The 20,349-nt window shown below is 47.0% G+C and overlaps 1 protein-coding gene across 4 annotated transcripts in view; it reads right to left on the bottom strand.

Moving 5' to 3' along the window:
* The window catches only part of ZBTB44 (zinc finger and BTB domain containing 44), a 40,637-nt gene extending 24,262 nt beyond the window's left edge, over nucleotides 1-16,375 (bottom strand). For all 4 annotated transcript variants that reach the window (XM_051638350.1, XM_051638348.1, XM_051638347.1 and 1 more), the window contains exon 1: nucleotides 16,285-16,375. The gene's annotated coding sequence lies outside the window, so the exon portion shown is untranslated. The remainder of the gene's footprint in view (nucleotides 1-16,284) is intronic.
* Nucleotides 16,376-20,349: the final 3,974 nt, after the last annotated feature.

Below are 20,349 nucleotides of genomic sequence, written 5' to 3' on the forward strand. Positions count from 1 at the left end.
AATCAAATGAAAAGCATATTTAATTGATCTCAGACCAAAACCCTACAGTAAAATCTTGCAACAGCATATTCTAAAATGGCCTTAGGATACCCTTCCCCCTGAATTCCCAGTTGCTGCAGCAGTTCCTTGGCACATCAGAAGTCCAGAAGTACTTTTGCACAACAGCTGGCTACAAAAAGAATAATACATTTGCAAGGACTATCAACAGTGTATCTGGTATTTAGAAATATTACCATTACAACATTATAAACCAGGAGAAAAACCTAAGCAAGCAACACTCGCAGCTCTTAAAAGAGATCTCCCAGAAGATTATTCCGTTTTCCTTCTCTTTTCACCTGAACGAGTGAGTAATGCTTGTCCCTCCAGTTTCTAAGTGTGAGAGCTCTGCTCTGCTCCCCTGCTCTGAACAATTCCTGGCCCTGCTTCCCCCCTCCTGCCAGCCTCTCCCCTCTTCTGGTTTCCTTTCCCCTTCTCCTTTCATCTTTTGCTTCCTCGACCTTGATCTGGCTACAGAATTTAAAACAAAATAGAGGAAGCAAGTTATGTGCAAGAAATTGATTTAAATTTATTAGAGGAGCAGCATGCCTGCCATGAATGTGGGATATTGCTCTGCTAAGTCACTTCTGTAAGGCGACGTTCCCCTTCATTGCACTGACACCACTGTTCAAACAAGTGGCTCCTACATGGGCTTCAGTGTGGACAAAGGACATGTGCACATCTGCACCATCTTCAGGAAAATCAATAGGGGTGGGCTGAGGAGCAGGAACAATACCAGTGCTTTACAGTTAATGGAGGTAGTAAAAACGTCAAATATTTTTAGAAGGTAATTTAAACAATATGAAAATAGTTTCCGCATGAAAAGATGAGCATGCTAAAGCTCAGCCAGGTTATAAAATGGTTCAATTCTCTTTGTTAATCTTTTAGTGGCACAGGGCACCTTTATAGCTGCACTAAGTCATGGTGACGAAAGACAGTCAAGGGCTGACACGTTACAACTTCACCTCGAATCCAACATCTCTGGATTGTCATCATTTTGAAATGACATTCTGTCACATCTTATTACCAATCACGAGACAGTTCACAACAGCAGTTGTTAGAGCACGAGGTACAGGGTGCTACATTCAAGAGTGATTAAGGAACCATAAACTAGAACTAAATATATACAGTACCATGGGAGTGTTTGGGGTGGGGAGATCAAGGTGCACAATTAAACTAAGTGATAAGTAGGTTGGGGTTGGGTAAGTTGTTAATCTTCAAGCCACAAACCATCAGTAATTCTCTAAGCAGTCTGGGGTTGGTATTGGAGAAACAGTGGCTTGCTTTTCCCTCCCAGATGTTGGCAGCACAGCTCCTCCCCCCCACAATCCCCACACACACGTGTACACCCTGGCCCACAACACATCTGAGTATTTCAAAGTTCAAGAGAAACGCAGTGAAATTTAGATATACTTTTTAAAGTTTTAAAAACATCCTCATGGGGACACTTCAGCCTGCAGCAGAGCTGTATTTAACTTTGCTGCAGGCACTTCCAGTTGGAGAGAATGCTTTTTGCAGCATTTGCTCCCATGCAGACAAGGTTCAGGACATTGAGGGTGAGGAGAATTTCCTCCACTCTAAGCCAAAAGCAGACTGAAGGTAAGCACTACCCAAGGCTTGTTTCGGGACAATGGTCAAACACAGGTCAAGTTCCTCTGCTGAGAAACAGTAAACGTGAAAGTGTACACCCTGTAAAGTGGAAAAGAAACTGTAGCAGAATTGAAACTTGCTTATGTGACTTGCCTACTTGCAAAAGTTAGCTTCTTATTCACCTCCTGCCTAACGTTATGGTTCAAATAATAGGTTTTGAAACATGGTAGTTATAATGACCTTGTTTTTTCCTCTGGAAGAGTCCGTGAAGTAAACTCAGAGAGCTGTTCACCTTAGGTTTCTCACTTATCTACATCATTTTACACCAGAAGTGATACATTTTAGCACCACAAAAATAGCAACCCAGCCTTAACCTCTGTATCCTGACCCCTGGCAGCTTACAAGACAACACTAACTTGTCTGAATACTAAAACCAACAGACCTCAGATACATAAAAGCCACATTGGCTTTAGTGCCCGAAACACTTAGGAAATTCCCACCCTTGTGCTCACTAACCCCTTGGGTACACTCATCCAACTTGGAGGCCATGGTGTAAATCAGATCACTAATTGTCTTTTTTTTGGCATTTATTTTTAACCAAGGCCACTGATTACAGCTCCATCCCATAGAGAATGGCAGCAGCCCTGGCACAGAGAAATCTTCTGTGGGGATAAATGTGTGACCTGCTACACAGGTACCAGCCCCCCTTGTTCCCTCAAACTCTCTAACTGGTTAGTATAATTAAGTTTATAATTGAATTAGAACAACTGCTCTTAGTGTGTACTTAACTTCAAGTTTGCTATTTCTATTTCAGACTTTAAACACTTGTGTATTTAAACATGCATCTGTTTCCCCAACACCAGCTGGCCTAATAAAAGGTACTATCTCCCACTACAAATCTTGCCTTGCTTCACTTGAAAAAACTGCTGGCTGGAGCTGCTAAACTGCTCTAGTTTCAGACAAATCAACAGCACTTTCTAAACTTTGTTTAAAACCGTATTTTCAGGCAGGTCAGTAAACCTGGTTTGAACTCAGCCCACCACTGCCAGGTCTGATGGTATTTATGAAAAAAGAGGAGGCAAACACGAGGTTCCTGAGCTCAAAATTACACCATTCATTTTGGCGTCCTGGAATCTGTGGAATGCAAACCTGTAACCTTTAGCTGCAGTGGGTGACTGGACCAGGGAAGTGAACCATCTAGATAAGTATGCAGTGTTTCAGAACTTCAGTTTCCTCTAGGACAGCACACTTCAACTGGCAGCACACAAAGGAGCTACTGTTCAGTTTGCTACTTCATAAACATCGTATGGTAAAACCCGAAATAGACCCCGAGCTGCAGCCCATGAACAGAGGCTGAGGTGACACTAAACCCTGCAAAAATCACTAGAACACTCAGTGCTGGGGCTGACCTGGGCCTTGGTCTCTTGCTTTGGGAACCACACTTTTATTCTCCAAACCACCCCCACTGAAATCTCCCAGATGCTGAAATGGCTCCTGCGCCCCTTTCCTCACTGCTTCACAGCAGAGAACAATTTTCAGGCATTTTCTGTTTTAAGGAGTTTGTGAGGGGCTTTTGTTCTTGGACAGTCCTGAAGGAAGATCTTTGTCTACCCAACAAAAAAATAGGTGATGGTGAGATAAGTAAGTTTGGAGAACACCTGGGAGCTTAATGGCATAACAATTTCACCTCGCAAGCTGAAGACTTGGAAGTGAGACAATCCAGGACTTATTGTTAGCAGTAACACTCCCTTTCACAGTGGAAAGCATATAGAAGACTGTGCTGTGCTTTTCCTAGGTACTCCAGAAGCACTGCACTTCAGAATGACATTTATTTTGTAAAAACTGGGGTTTTGGCACACCACTTTTGACAAGCTCATGTGCCATAGCATTTGAGGCCACTGACTCCATCTACCATTCGTGTCACTCACAAAAAGCATTTGTTAGCTTCTGTGCACTTGAGCACAAGCTTGTACCTATGCTCACCACTTCATTTTTCTTTTTCTTTTTTTTTTTTTTTTTTTTTTTGCAAGAGCACTTTCCAAGAATGCTACAGCGGCAACTTGCTCCACAAGCAGCCACCTCTTCCTCTGAAAATGCCTGGCAAAGACTTTTCAAAAGAAGATCTTCCTAAACTTCAGTTACAGAGTACCAGAGGCTGCTGCAGAAGGGTGACAGGCAGCACTCCAGATCTGGGGTTCAGCTGCACAGAGGTAAACTACAGCACTATCAGGAGAAGCCAAGATTTCAAATGTGCAAGTGCACACAAATAAAGCTAACTGGCTCAGGTCTGTGTAAATAGCCTACATCATTTTCAGATTAATATGAACTCTATGCACTCAGGCCTCTAACTGTTTAGCACTTGTGGAAACTATATTACAGCAATAAGCTCCCCCATAATCTTAAATGAATTTGTAAAGATCTAGCTAAGCTCCTAGTGAGAGCTGTAAGAGTTGAGGTTTACAAAGTCAGAGCACCGAGGCTGCAAGTCTGCTCAAAAAATTGCTGAAAAGATTTGCACATCTGGAAATCCTGAGCTGTGCCAGGAAGTAAAAACTTCACTTGCTTGGTACCAACCAAGGCAAACCCCTGCAGGACAGGAAACAAAGGCAGATACAAAAGCACACATTATTCCTTTAGTGTAAACTCTCCAGCTGACCAGGAATAGTATTTCTCTGCAAAGGACAAGGAGAAAAAGCATCCAGCAGCTCCTCTTCCAAAATATTTATGCAGCAACAGAGAAAGCCCAGAGTGTCCATGTTTCCTGTTTCCTATTTTTATCACACCTCTTAAGTTTCACCAACATTAAAGCCTACAATAATAGAAAGGAAAAGCAGAAAAGCTTTAATTGTAACATGCCATGAGAAGAAAGATGATGTGTGAGGGCTTGGCAAAGCCCTAGGTCACAGCTACAGCACTGAGTCACATCATCATTACTATTGAAAACATTAATCTTTAACGTGGACAGGAAAAGAACCATCCAGTTGATGGAAAAGTGGATTTGCATGATGCAAACCTGGCAGGTGCATTTTAATTCTCAGAGCTGGTGAAAGCATTGAGACAAATAGTGGGGTGCCAGAAACAGCAATTTGTTCTAGAAAATTGTTTTTATTGTAAATTGAGATGGTAGGTCAGCTGCAACAGAATACTTTTGAAAGGATAAAATTAGAAAACATTTACATATACATTTAAGGGAAAGTTCAGGGTTCATTTTTTGTAGTAACAACAGACTTCTTGCCCCTCACAGAAGAGCAAAGACTATCTTAGCCTGGTTTGCATGACTGGAACTGCAGCTGAGTGTTGAATTTAGAGGGAGCTGACACCCTTCCTCTTTGAGATGCTGTGGCTCCCAGCCACTTATCACCCCTGCAATTTATCATTTCAAAACCCAGGGACTGTTTCTGACCAGTGTGCTTTAATTGCTACTGTTTTTTTAAAAGTTAATTAATTAATTACTTGAACTATATTCCTATACAAGAGATGGTAAAAACTTCATCTATTCTGGCTTTCAGTTTTAACTGTTATGAGCACCAAGGCATAAGCTTTGGTCAGAAACCAATGCAGCTGCTGAATGCACCAAACTGGAGCTGCAACATCTGGTTTACCCAGTGGTAAGGAAACTGACATGCACCAGGTACGAGGCTAATGAAAGAGCTCCTATTTCTGTGCACATTCCTAAAATTAGTTTTAAAAGTCTCATTTCTCTGCTCAGCTTTTGTCATGATGAGCCAAATCATGGTCTGCTCACCGAAATAATTTTGTCATCCTCATTCATCACCTTGAAGCAGGTGAAGCTGTGACTGAGCAGAACAGCACACTTTCAAAACTCCAGGAGCCCATCCCTCAGCTGCCAGTGCCCTCCTGGCACACAAGGTGGGACACACGTCCACTTAGTGCAGCTGTCTTGACCCAGAGCTGATCTGAACAGAACAGAAGGGGCCTGTGAGAGAAGCCAAAGCATCTTGTTAGACACCCTAGGTACAGCAGATGACCAAATCTCTGCTGCAAGGCAGGATGGGGAGGGCCCTGCTCTTGCAAACCACCATGGACATATCACAGAGATGTTGTTCTGGTACCAGGAGCTCATAACAGAGAAAAAGCCATAAACCATTAGCTGAACCACCACTGTTTTTCAGGAGCTGCTGTTTCTACACATAATGCGAAGCACAAAGTGTCTTAGGGATTTTTCTTTTGTTTTCCTGATTAGTCATTTGCATGGAAATGAAAAAGTTGGATGTAAAAATGCAGCAGTCGTGTTCTGACAGTGTGGCAAGAGATAGCAGACAAAGAGAGCCTGGTTGCAGGTTGACAGGAACAAGTATCACAGCCTGAAGAGGAGCCTACACTACAGCCCAGCAGACAGCAGAGGGTGGAAATGCAATGACCCAAACCAAGCTGGATCTCCTGGTAACTGAGCCTTCATCATCCTTCAAAAACTGCCCAGTGATGGAACAGAACAAGGCATGGAACTGACCAACATGGGCTGAACATCTTTCAGTGAGTGTGTCCTTTGCAAACAGTATCTGTTTGAAAGTCCCAAGGATGCCCTGGAACTCAGAAAGGAGCTCTTCCAGCCCCTGCATCTGGCAGAATGCAGAAGTCATCTGCCTAACTGTAATAGATTACAGATGCCAAGGCCACATTCATTAACTTCGCCAGCAGCCTCATACTTGGAGCAGCCTCTGGTGCAGCTCTGCCTTGTCATTTCCTTGTGAAAGTGACACTTCTAGATTGATTCTTGCCCCTTATCCCATACACATGTCTGACAGGAAGCAGCCTGCAGTACTTTGTTCTGACCGATCTCAAACTGGCAAGAGAATGAATCCTACTGTAAACCTTTCTGTGCCATTTCTATTGCAGGAACTGCACTCTCAGGCAAATGATGGACAAATACAAGTTTTGGTCTCTGCAGCTGACAAACTCACAGCTGTCATGAGGCAGCTCTAAAGCAGATAACCAATGCACAGATAAATCAGGAAATTATTAACTGTGGAAGTGTCACAGAGCTGGAATTCAAGTCATAAATTGTGAAGTTTAACCTGTTAAATGGTCACCCTGGCTTCTGGGCAACAAAAATTTGTCTGCAAAGCACTGTAAATGGCCACGGCCAACAGCAGACTCTTCTGACTGATGGGAAAAGCTGAGAGCTGACAAGAGCTTGTCACTAAAAAAAACACAGGGAACCACTGACAGGCAATCGAGAGCTCTGCATGTGGCACTGAGTGTGCTGGATTAATACAGCGAGGAGATTAAAGCATAGCTACAACTCCTAGTCTAGATAAAACTTGAAGATTAAAGATCATGTTGTAGGTGTGTAGAACAAGTTACCACTCCTTTGCTTAGAAGTCAATCTCAAAGTGTTTCCATTAGACAGGGCTGTGATTGCAAACATGCAACCTGGTGTTTTGATTCTCAAAGAAAAGGTGACAATGTACTGGGAGAAGAGGCAGGACTGTTCAAAGACTGTCTCATTTTGTGGCACTCACCTGCCAGAAACCTTGGCAACATTAAAACTGTGCTAATTTAATCTCTCAAATATTTCGCACAGAAGCACTTATTATTTAAAAATAAAGAGATGTTTTTGCCTCTCAAAGGTACATGATTGTAGGTGTTTGCATCCAACTGCAGAAATCTGGCTAAATTAAAACCACCTGAAGAAAAGAATGAAGAATAAGAAAACAAACAAAATGGGACACCACCTGTGTTTACTGAAGTGAAGGTACATCAAACTGACTTGATAATGTGTTTTTCACTAAAAAGGGAAATGCCAATTTGAGAACATAATTAAAATGTTTGAATAACGTGACACACAGAGTTGTTAGTGAAAACAAGGAGATGAAGAGACAAACTGCAGCTAAGGAGCAGGCTGAAAAGAAGTAATTCATGTACTTGAAATAACAGGTCAAAGAATTTACCTGTGAAGTGCCATAGGGACTAGTTTTAGCAGTGCTCTGAGTGTTTCCGTAGAGACACTGACTCAGAAAATGCTGATGAAAAAGTGAAGATTCATAACCAGCACAACGCCTGGAAACACAGGAGTGAGAACTGGAGCCAGAGGAACAGAACAAAATTCTGAAACCTTGACACTGCAAACTAGGGAGCTAGCAACAAGCTTGAGCTATAAATCTGGAAGCTAGTTAGTTAGAAGTGACTTTGGAGAGAGATCTCCACACTATTAAATTAAATTGAACAGGTAACTGAAAAGCCCACAAAACAGCTACCTTAATTTTGGTCAGGTATTTGTCCATGTTTATTTTAACCTCCTGAAAAGTTCTCCAGAGGGTTTTTGGGTGGTTTTATTCTCTGCGTAGCTTCCCCTTAATGTGTCTGTAAAGCAAAGTATGCTTAGATCTTTTCAGAGCATCTGACATCATCAGATGATGTTTCAGCTAGCAACATGTACCAGCTAGAACTGATAGGGCATATATTAAGTGCACTGATCAGCAAGACAGCTCTTAATCTCAGGATCTAATTAAAAGAAGAGATTACAATAATCAGGACAGTACAGTAGGGTGTGCCATATGTAAACTGTTGCTCTGACACCACTGACTGTTTTTACACAACAGCTAAAAGATGTTTCTTGAAGCCATTTATAGACACCTAAAGAAGATGTAATTTTCTTAAAAGACTCTGTACCTTTCTACAGAACTGAAGTTCACTGGCTCCAACACACTCCACATTTCATCAGCAACCAGAATTCTTATATAAAATTAATCCAAGGATAATTTGAAATTTAAAACAGTAACTTTGCACAATTTTGGCAAAGAGCATCAGGAACACAACCAGGTACAATATTCTGGCTACTCTTTATCCTGTCAACATGTAAGAAACTGCACAGACTCTTCTAGCTTGTATTTCCCTGCCCTCCCCCAAGTTTTGTTTTCCCTCCCCAGGACAGAGTTTTTCAAGTTATGGTGTGAGCATTTGAAGTCAGCTCTGTCAGAGGACAGAATGCTACCATTCACCACTTCAAAGGACCCAGATTTAACTTGTTGCCTTTCTGAAGCTGCAGTGCAAAGTATAAACTTTATGTGCCTAATATAGCTTTTGCATGGTTGAATGAGCAAACTAGATAAATGCCACTTTCCCCAGGCTCCAGCACTTTGAACTTTCCATTGGAGGAATCTCACATTAGTGTTCCACATAACACATAAAAGCACATTTTCTGATAGTACTTAGAACTGAGGCTCATTTAACAATATGAGCAGTAACTGCTAAAAGGTCTTGTTATAGACCGAGTTACATTGAGTCTCATAATAAAATTAAATGTGCAAACTTCACTCGACAGAATGTATTGAGATATTTCACAACAGATTCATTGCCCCACGATTTCTGTTCTTTCCCAGTCCTCTGAAAAAGCACATGACCAAGCTAGTAGTTCACTAGTTTAACGGTGTTTTGCCCTGAAAGCACATGGTAGAGATGGTTTTTTTGCCATCAACATAGGAGTACATGTCCCTTTGGGTTTTTTTACTCGAATAAAAACAACAAGTGAATTCACAGTCCTCTTCATGCCCTCATTTAGGCAAGCCCTACAGAATGTAATCAGATTATTCTGAATGGACTGATGTGTTGCATCCCTGAGGCACACATACAAATTCAACCACTCTTTTCCATGACAGTGTTCATGCATACTTGTCACATGATCTTAACACCTTCCTTCCACTTTGGCTCTGTGCAAATTCAGGTTACATTTCTCCCAAATTTCTACCCATAGACAAGCCATTACATGATCATTTCCCCCTCTACAATAAAAAGCCAGGCATCTGGTTTGCAGCCTTTTAACAGTAGGACAAATGGGTGACACAACAGAAAAAAAAACCACCACAAGTCGAACACTCAGTTCTTCTAAGTACTGCAAACTGCCAAAAAATATGAATAAAGTACTTTTATTTGTCACGTGGCAGCCACCTTCTAGTCTAAACTAATTCCAGAAAACTATGTTTTCTTGTTTTACCATGCCTACCCATAGCATTTCAGTCTTCACTGATGTGCTCTGCAAGCAGAAAAATACACAACAAAAAGACCAACTAAGCTAACCTCCCAAATTAGTAACAAAAGCAAACATCCCCAAGTCCTTTTTGCTGGTACAATGTGAAAGAAATATCAAGAAAAGGGGCATGGTTTTTGTATCTGCATTCCAAAATATTCTAGTATGATCCCAGATTTTTTTGGTAGTGCTACTGCATTAGATCAGTGAAAGAGTCAAAAGGGAAAAAAACCAGACCAAACCAAAAAACCTGTCTGTGCTTCCTCACACACATATTTCTTCATTTCCTCCAAGACAAAACCAGGGCCCAACTGGGTATGTTACACCCCAGGAGCTGCCAACAGCAACCACACTGAAAACTCCCTCCTCTCCGCTATCACCCCCAAGCTGTGCCTCCTACCTTATTGTGCACAAGGCTTTAATTTTTGTCACTTGAAAATGACAAACCCGTCTCCTCATTTTATAGCAACAAATGACTGTAACTACCTATCACAAACACTAGGTTTGTGACAGCCAAATTTGGCTAAGTGCTAGTTTTTACTAGTTCAGCACAAAGCTTACCTGTCAACCCATCTGTTGTTCGAAGCATTGAGGTTTATTACAAAAAATGACAGCTTTCCTTCTCTCACTTTTATCCCAGACTAGCCAGGAAGCATTACACCTTAATGAAATCCATATTAACTACATTAAATAATTTTTTTTTCTGAAGCCCAATGCACATTTTAAATCTCCCTGAAACACACTAACTCCATTAATGCCCAAAGGACTGGAAGCTGATAAGCACTGCCACAGGAAAACCTGCATAAAGAGCAAAGGGGAGAGATCAAGGCAAAGTCACAGATCGTGTACAATCCGAGGAGGCAGAAAGGCATCCCTAATCCAGACAGCATGGACTGCAGCCAGCTAGTCAAGGTGTCACAGACATATAAACAAGCAGCCACCTTTCCAATGGAAGCAGCTATAAAGAACCTTGAGCAAGTTTAAGCAAGGCAGGAATGTGGTTGTGTCATCACCCTTTTAGCACTGTGTGTACCCTTCATTTTCCTAACGACTCATTTATGCAGATACACTTAGATGCCTAAAAGGAGTCCTTCTTGGCCCTGAAAACTACAAATCCTTGTATTTATCCACAGATCACATTATCAGGTGAGCAGCGACTATACAGGCTTTTAAACTTTCCTTGTATGGCCAAACCACGACTGGTAGACCCATAGCCAGGGCTCAGGCTGGGGATGAGAGTTTTGTGGATTTTTTTAAAAACCTCTAGCATCTTAACTAACATTCCACAAACTTTTCAGAGTAGGTCTGTCTTAGCAGGGGTATTTATCCCCTTAAAAAACCCCCAAGACACTGAAGGCAAACTGCAGAAACTGTCCCAACTGCAGAGCTCCACCACTGTGTAAATGTCTGCCCCAAATGTGGGACCAACTTGCCCCTTAACCTACCAGTTGCTCCCAAACCCACTAGTGATTTCCAAGGGTCTTGGGTCCTCACAGGACATGGCATCTTCATGCTTCCAAAAGTCTTAACTCTGGCAAGTACCCACCATAACTGCAGTTCTGCCATAAAGCAAGCTTGGTAATACCCAAATAGAAAATGCCACATCAACTACCATCTGTAACTAGATTTATAAACTGTGATGTTCTTGAGTATCTGGAACTACATCTCCACTAAAATTACCATGTTCATTTGTACTCATTGTACTAATATAAAGCATTACACACTGTAAATGTTTATAATGTTATCACAGATGAGCTACAAAGTGCTCCTTAATTAGAAAGCATCTCTTAATGCTCTGAAAAACGTGCCTTTATTCAGCCTTCTTGGGAAAAGCAAGCAAACAAATGGGGTGGTCAAATCATCTCCAAACTATATAGTAGAGCTCAAAGGGGAAAAAAAAAAAGACAAAAAAAAAAAAGACTGGGACAATACAGCTTGAAAAAGAAAAAAAAAGCAGCAAAACAAAAGAGAGAAAACTGAGAATAGAGATCTATAAAATTGCAAATGAAGTGGTGACTGGAAAAAGAGTCTTTATTCTTACAGTACAAAAACCAGGAGGCACTCAATGAGCTTACCATTCATCATGTTTAAAACAAAAATAACCAAAACCCTAAGGAATTCTTTTTGCACAGACTGCAGAATCTGTGACATGGCAGACTGTAGAAGCCTAAGGTATAAGCTGTTCCAAAGGCCTAGGCAGGTCCACAGATGACAAGTCCAACAGGCACTAATAAACACGACTGTCAGCCCATGCCATCCCCAAACCCCTCCCTGGTGGTGGATGCACTGAGGAACCACCACTGCCCTGTCTGCGTGTGCTCCTCCCCTAAGGAGGTACTTCTGGCCACGGCCAGGGACCCCACAGTGAGCTCAACACACATCCTGCATTATCCCATCACTCCCCTACTCGGACAGACCTGCTCATGTCAAATCATTATTTCCCCCGCTCTAAATTGGGACATATTTCAAACATGCTACGTACAAATTATGCACAGTTGAAGTGACTTCCTTGATTAAATGGAATGTAAGAATCAGATTACATGCTGAGTGTTTACAATTCCTCTCTTCCCACCCATAGGTGCAAATGCTACATTATTGGGTTTGCAATTCGTTCTCTGCCACCACCATTTCATTTAGGCACCTTGTTCAAAGCATCACTAGACATTTGCTTTCAGCCAGTGAAACCATTAAAAGAATTAATTTGATCTCCAAGGCAAGTTAAAAGTAATGGACTCCCGTGTTTACTTAGCAATAAGTACACAACTATTTAATTAGATCTATATGCTATAACTGCATCCTTCAAGGCAACAGCAGCAGCCATGAAGAGAGTGAAGCATTTCAGCTTCTTACATCAATCAAGTGTTTTCAGGCTGGGTTGTTTTTTTCCTGCTTATAACTGCTGAAATGTTTAAGTTCATCATATTAACCTACTTCCATATCAAAATGCTATTATAGGTAGAGGCACCTCTCCCACGCAGTTGTGTTCCTGCAATCTTACACACCACTTTCTCAAAGAAACAAGCAATTAAGTGGCTGCCCCTTTTCAGCCACACACAGTTCCAGGATTGCTGTTGTGTTTGAAGCGACAGACTGCAAACGCGCTCCACAACCGTAACATTTAATTTAGAAGTCAGCACTTGACACATTGAAGCATTTGGAATTCCTGAAGTATGGCTGTCTGCACAGTTGCATAATTTGAGCAGGGATAACCTACTTATACAAGAGTGAGATAGAAGAATGTCAACAGACAATCCCTTCTACGTCAAGGGACATCTCCTTCCTCGTCACGTGCCAGCAAAGCATCACTGCTTTGTCACAGATGGACTTTCTTCTGGGTTAAACAAGTGCATTGCAACACTTAAAAGGAGTGAAGGTACATGGACCTCCAGATCTTCTCATAAGAACAGACTCATATGTTCCCAAAGCCCACTGAAAAAGCAGTTTACCAGGTGTCACAGACAATGCCAGCAAAACACAGGACACGAAGCCACCCACACGAGCACGAAGTACCCGAGACCTTCTCATCAGCAACAAGACACACAAACACCCTTCACCATCACTCAGCCATTCACAAGAAGGACGTGAAAAGAAAACACCTCCTTCAGGCAGAATCATGGGATAAAACCAAAAATAATGCCGAGATGCTTGTTCAGCTTCACACACAGGGGAAGCTGTATTTGCTGTTGATCCTCTTGGCAAAGGGCTGAGCAGACCCTCCTAAGAGCACACACTTGCTACAGACACCACAGCACTAAACCACCCCTTTTAAAAGTTGCCAGAGTTTATGATTAACCTCCTGTTGCAACAAACATGGCAAGGATTCAGTTTCCCTCACTGACTACTTCTCTTACGTATTGCAGAAGAAATCCGTGAGGACACTCCCCCTCCTGCAAACCTCACAGTCACAAGAAGAGGGACTCTCTCATCCTGTAAACAACAGTCTGTGTGGGAAAGCCAGCACCATCCTTCCTCCTGAGGAGTCCGTGCAACATCCACCTGGGGAGACTAAAGTAGGGCTGGAAATTCCCTTCCCCTGGAAAGGGAAGGCTTGGAGTCTTCGCACCAATTAAAGTTTCAGATTAAAAACAGCTGTTTAAATAGAAGTAGTCCCTTGGGAGAGACACTTAAAGCATTGTAACTGGTGTCTGGTATAAACAGTTCTACATCAACAGTGGCATTGACACCAGCAAGGCTGTGTCTGAGCTAGCAGGTTAACACTTGTTCAGCTCCATCTCCTTAAATAGATGCACTTAAACCCAGGCAAGGTCCCCAGGTGCACCACACTTTGCATCTGCCTTACGTGTAGACGTCAGACTGCAGTAAGAGACCTCAGTGGCAGAATAAAAGCACATTGTACTTGAAATACCCTAAAAGACTCCGGGATGCTCGTCCGTGACCTGCCTGCCCTAAAGCTGCTCCCACTCAGTGTCACCTTGCAGGGTCCTCACGTGCCCGTGATAAACAACATGTCACCTTGTCTACAAAAACACAAAGCTTGAAGCCAGGGATCAACTCAGGGAGTGAACGGAGTGACCTTCACCTAAGCAAAAGCTAAGTGCACAAGACACCCCAAGGATAAATGAAATACAAATTCAAAGAGTGGAAAAGGAGAAGCTGCATGTCAGGAAGAAGCTAAGAAAGAAAGCAGGGGCAAAGATGTAACTGGGAAACCTGAGGAATTCTCCAGGTGGGTAAGGCAAAACAAGGACCTCACGTGAGGAAAATTATGAAATCAGGAGACTTCTAGAACCATCCAAATAGATCAGGCAGAACAAATTATGTATATGACTGGAAAAGAGAAACTGAATTCATTTTAGACCCATGTTTTCCAAGTTGGGATCTGCAGATACCTAGGAAGCACGCAGACTAGTTCTTTTTACTCTGGCAAATTGCTCAGCAAAGAAAAACCAGAAGCCAAAGCAGAAAAAAAACAAGGTAGGCTTAACCTGTCTGTGTAACACTGCAGGATCAGCAGGGCACGAGGAGGAACAGGGCTGAAAGTCTCAGTCATGAAAGATGTAACAGGCAGCCGTGAAGCACAGCCAAGGAGAGATAAGAAATGGGTACGAAGGGGTGACCTCTCTGGCACGTGTAGTGAGGAAGCCCTGCAGTCTGGGGGCAGGAACCAAACAGCTGCTGCTGAGTGTCTGTGGGAACATGCCAGACATGAAAGGACAAACGGTGGAAGCACGTAGGAGAAATGCCTGCCTGCCTCCCAAAGGTGAACTGCTGCCTGTGCCTTTCCTGAGGTGTGCAAACACACACAACATGGGATGTGCTAACTTTGGGGCCTGTGGGATCACCCTGGTGTGTGAACACGTGTGCAGGAGAAGGCAGACCCTCCTCCTTCATCAGAACAAGCTCCATAGGAGCTGGGCTGGAAGAGTCATCTCCTTAGGCTTTGGTGGAAGATCACAGAATGGTTTGGGTTGGAAGGGACCTTAAAGATCATCTAGATCCAACCTCCCTGCCTGGGCAGGGACACATGTCCATTTGGGTGGGGAAAAAACAACAACTTTGCAGCTTTCTGTAGACAGGAAGAAGCCTCCTGGGGTGTGTGTATTTAACAGGCTGTGGTGGTCAAGCAGGAAGGCATTCCCCAGCACGCCTCTGTGTGGAAAGAAGTGCGGCAGGTTTTGGAAGGCAGCAGCAGCCTCGCTCTGGGAAGAGGCAAAGGGCTCTTGGTAAGCAAGAAGTGGAGTATATTCCTCCCTCAGCATCTGCCAGTGTTTGCAGATAGGAAAACAACCCCAAATACATGGAAGGAGAGCAGAGAAACACGCAGCAATCTGGCAGATGAGCACTAGGATGGGCTCATCACGCGTGGACAGGGGGGCAAGCAGAGGCAGCAGAGCAGACCCCGACAGATGGGCCGTAAAGAATGTGCAGAACGGGGTGTTGCAGGGAAACAACAACAACAACAACAAAGGGCCAGCGAGCTTTGCCTACCAGCGAGTGAGAATCCCTCCTTCCCTCCCGTCAGCCTGCAGCGGAGCAGGGACGCAGCCGGCATCCCGCCGGGATGCGGGAGGCAACGCAGCTCCCCCCCTTCCCCGCAGAAACCACATGTTTGCGTGTGCCCGGGCAGCCGCGGGAACGGGGCAGGACGGACCCCCGGGGCTGCCCGGAGGGACCGCAAACCCCTCGTGGGCCTCGGGGGGGACACGGGCCCTCTGGGGAGGGGGGACACACCCCTGGGGGGGGGGCACACACAAAGTCCGGGGGGGGGGGGACACAGCCCCGGGGAGGGGGGACACACACAGTCCTGGGGAGGGGGGGCACAGCCCGAGGGGGGGGACACAGCCCGGGGGGGGGGACACACACACAGCCCTGGAGGGGGGACACACAGTCCTGGGGGGGACACACAGACAGCCCTGGGGGGGGGACGGGACACACAAAGTCCTGGGGGGGGGACACAGCCCCGGGGAGGGGGGACACAGCCCCGGGGGGGACACACGGCCCCGGGCGGGGGTCACACACACACACACAGGACCCCGGGCGGGGGTCACGGCCGATCCCCGCCCCCCTTCCCCCGGTGCCCACGCGTGCCCGGAGCGGGCCCGGCGGGCGCAGCAGCCCGAGCCCTCCCCCCGCCTGCGCGCGCCGCCCCCTCAGCGGGGACCCGCGCTCCCCCCGGACCCCCCCCCCCCCAGCCCCGCTGCCCCCGTTACCTGCGGGCGGTGGGGCCCGGCGGGCCCGGGCGGCGCGGGAGGCCGAGCCCCGCTAGGCGGTGCGGGGCGGCGCGAGGCCCATGGCGGGCGGTGCGGGGCGGTGCGGGGGGGGGGGGGGGGGGAGGGGGGGGGAGGGGGAGGGGCGCGGGGGGGGGCCCCCCCGCCGGGGCGCGCGCGGGGGGCGGGGCGGGGGGGGGCGCGCGGCGGTCCGAGCTCCCGCGCGCGCCGCCCGGCCGGGCACTTTGTTTGTGTCCCACAATGCACCGCGCCGGGGCGGGGAAAGGCGGGGGGGGGCGGCGGTTGGAAAGGGGGGGGGGGGAGGGGGACGCGGCGCATGCGCAGTGCGGGGCAGCGGGACCGGCCCCCACGGGCATCCCGCGGGGAACCGGGACCCGGCATCCAACCCCCGGGGCGTGTGTGCTCCCCCGGGGCCAGCACCCGGCATCCGACCCCCTGTGCTCCGGTACCCCGGGGCCAGGACCGAGCATCCCAACCCCCGGTGCCCCGGTACCCGCATCCCCGGGGCCAGGACCGAGCATCCCAACCCCCAGTGGCCCTGTACCCCGGAGCCAGGACCGAGCATCCCGATGCTCCAATGCACTGACCCTCCGGGACTGAGCATCCCAACCCCCGGTGCCACGGTACCCCGGGGCCAGGACCGAGCATCCCAACCCCCGGTGCTCCGGTTCCCCGGTTCCCGCATCCCCGGGGCCAGGACCGAGCATCCCAACCCCCTGTGCTCTGGTTCCCGCATCCCCGGGGCCAGGACCGAACATCCCAACCCCAGTGCCCCTGTACCCCGGAGCCAGGACCCAGCATCCCGATGCTCCAATGCACTGACCCCCCGGGACGGAGCATCCCAACCTCCCTGTGCTCCGGTTCCCGCATTCCCGGGGCCAGGACAGAGCATCCCGATGCTGCAATGCACTGACCCTCCGGGACCGAGCATCCTAACCCCCGGTGCCACGGTACCCCGGGGCCAGGACGGAGCATCCCAACCCCCTGTGCTCCGGTACCCGCATCCCCAGGACCGAGCATCCCAACAACCTGGTGCCCCGCTACCCCGGGGCCAGGACCGAGCATCCCAACCCCCGGTGCCCGCATCCCCAGGACTCACCATCCCACCCTCCCATTCCCGCATCCATCCCCATCCCATTCAGAGCCATCAAAGCTTGAATTAATCCACCCCTGTGATCAGGTCCAAATCGGCACTAACCGGCGCCGAGCACAGCTTGATTTAACCTAATTAACCCATTTCCTCCGCGGCTTGTTTAACGGCCGGGACTTGGTTTTTTGTTGTTGTTCTTGTTGTTGTTTTGTTGGCTCTTTTGTTTAGTTTTTTTTTCTCTTTTTCCCCGGGATGAATAAATCGAGGCAGGAAACAGATCGAAAGGCCACTGTCCAAAAATGTTCATTCGGGGCAAAAAAATTTCAAACCAACCCTTGGAAAACGCCTCATGTTTAAAAAAAAAACCAAAAACAAACAAAAAAAACCCAACCCAAAGCCAAACTCTCTGCTCTGTCCTAAAAACCCTGGGACTGTTTTAGAGAATTCCTTGCAAAACTGGGGAGAAAAAACCAAAAACAACCCAGCAGTTCTTCTGCTGTTCTTCTGGAGTCTCTGCTGCTTCATTTTGATTTCATTTCCTCTTCTGTTGGGTTTGCATCGTTCTCTCTGGCAAGGCAGGAGCAATTAGCACTGGTTGCAGCAGGTTGCACGTCTGCAGGGGTTGCTCCAGTTTTAATAAGGCATCATTTTGTAGGAGGAAAAAAGGATCTGCTCCTGATTATCCAGGGTGATGCCTGAAACACAGAGAATTCATGAAAAAAAGCCAGCTTGGGCTGCCATCCCCTCAGCTCCAGGTTGCTGCTCCCACATGAAACGGGTGGAAATTGGGTGTTTTTAGGCAACCAGCAGCTTTGTGCTGCTTGGGGTTTGCTCTGAGCAGGTCATGGGTGGGAAATAGGGTCTAAGCTGCCCGGATTCATGGCTGGGGGGCAGGGCAGTCCAGCGTGGTCTGTGCCCTTCTTGTGCTTCAGCAAAAGAGCAAAATCCTGCCTCGACTCCCCCATGAATTTGTTCTCATCTAAACTGAAATCCTGGTTTCCCACCCACCCAGAAGACACCCAGCTATGCCTCCCCTCCCACCCCGGGGTCTGGCCCCTCGCTTTGTGAATATCTCCCTTGCTCACCCCCTCCAAGCCACCAGGATGTGCAATTCCCAGTTGGAAGCTGGTTTACCCTCTTTTTTGCAGCCTGTAGGATCCATTTCAGCAGCTCTGGGAGCAGCTCCCGTGCTAGGAGCCTGCTTTCCTTTCCCATTAGCACCCAAACAAGTGACACCTGCCCTGTGCAGCCTCCCTCTCCTTCCCCCGACCTGGACACCTTCTGCTGGGGTCTCCAGGACTCAATTCATCTGTTTTGGCTCAATCCTGCTGACTTCTTTCTTTGGCAACCCCTGATTTTCTCTCGTCATCACAAGGATTTGGGGTTTGTGTCCCTCCCCAGGCCTGGCAGAGCTTCTCCTGGTCCTCAGTGAGCACAGTCCCGAGGGTTACAGCATCCTGGTCAGAGGGAGAGGAGGGTGAAGAGGGTGGTTTAGGAGAGGAGTCTGTTTCCTAGGTGCTCTGAATTGCAGCAGCCCCTCTGAAATGCCAGGTCTGGGATCCAGCCCACTGGCTGAGTTAGGATGGACTTAACAGGGTTCTGCATGGAGACACAGGGATCTGGAGGAGAGGAGGAGTTTCAAGACCAGGATGGGTGAGCTGAGCAGAGGATCAGCCTCTTCAAACTCTTCCCAGTGGTGCCCAGTGACAGGACAAGGGGCAATGGGCACAAACTGGAGCACAGGAGGTTTGACCTGAATGTGAGAAAATCCTTCTTGACTCTGAGGCTACCAGAGCCCTGGGACAGGCTGCCCAGGGAGGCTGTGGAGTCTCCATCCCTGGAGACATTCCAAACCTGGACGTGTTCCTGTGGGATCTGCTCTAGGGGATCCTGCTCTGGTTGGTGGGCTGGACTAGATGATCTCCAGAGCTCCCTTCCCACCCCCTGTGATTCCGAGATAATGGCAGAGAAGGGACGTTATGGCCCGAGGACATGTCAGGAAGGATGTTTCCATCAGGAATAAGGAAGGGTATATGGCTGGAGCACCAGGTGCTGATGTGACCTTGCTGGGACACAGTGGCTGCTTCTGTCCAGGGACAATAAATTCAGATTTATGCAGTTTCCAGCAGTAGCAGGACAGTATTTTAGGAGCTAAGCCTGGAGCGTGGCTTGCCAAGTTCAGCAAGATGAGGTGGAAGGAAGGTCCAGCTCCTGTCTACAAACACAAGGAAGGAGAAATATAAACAGAGGAGAGAGGGAAGCTGCTAAACTAGAGAACAGCATTAGCACAAGGGGGAGCAAACATCCAGGAATAACTGGGATTTGGGATCAGGAGAACCTGGCCTTTGGAAGCAGGTGGTTCAGGAACTCAAGAGCAAACCACCATTTCCACACCTACCTGGTGATGACCATGCATGGAGGAGCAGCCTGGGGTATCCTACAACCTCTGGAAGTGCCTTGTGAGAGGAAATGAGTTTATAAAACATAATTACCCACATCTGGGGAGCAGCACGGGGTGGGGGGTCCAGCCAAGAGTTGACCCTAATGCTTTTCCTCTGATGGGACTAGAGAAATGCATCTCTCTGCCCACTGGTCCCTGTTGTCCCCAGGGTGTCATTATGGGCACTGGGACAGAGGAGCTCCCATAAGGTTTATTTTCTTATCCCACTATTCTTTGTTTCAAAAGTTAAATCCTGCTGGTCAGGCCGCTGTGACTAATTAAGGGGTTTTTCCTACCCCTTCGTATCCCAAAGCCTTTGGCATTGTTTGAAATTCCAATTATTCAAACTCAAACCCAACAATGGCAACGAAATGACAAAAAAGAAAGTGGGGGGAAAAAAAAACAAACCAGGGCAGACTGTTCCCTTAATGAGCCGAAACCCAGGGCCCGGCTGAGCGGGCGCCAAGGGAAGTCATCTAAAATAAATGTCACACCTGGTTATAAATAGGGTGGCATG

Source organism: Apus apus, chromosome 22 (genome assembly GCF_020740795.1).
Source record: "Apus apus isolate bApuApu2 chromosome 22, bApuApu2.pri.cur, whole genome shotgun sequence".
Lineage (NCBI taxonomy): Eukaryota > Metazoa > Chordata > Aves > Apodiformes > Apodidae > Apus > Apus apus.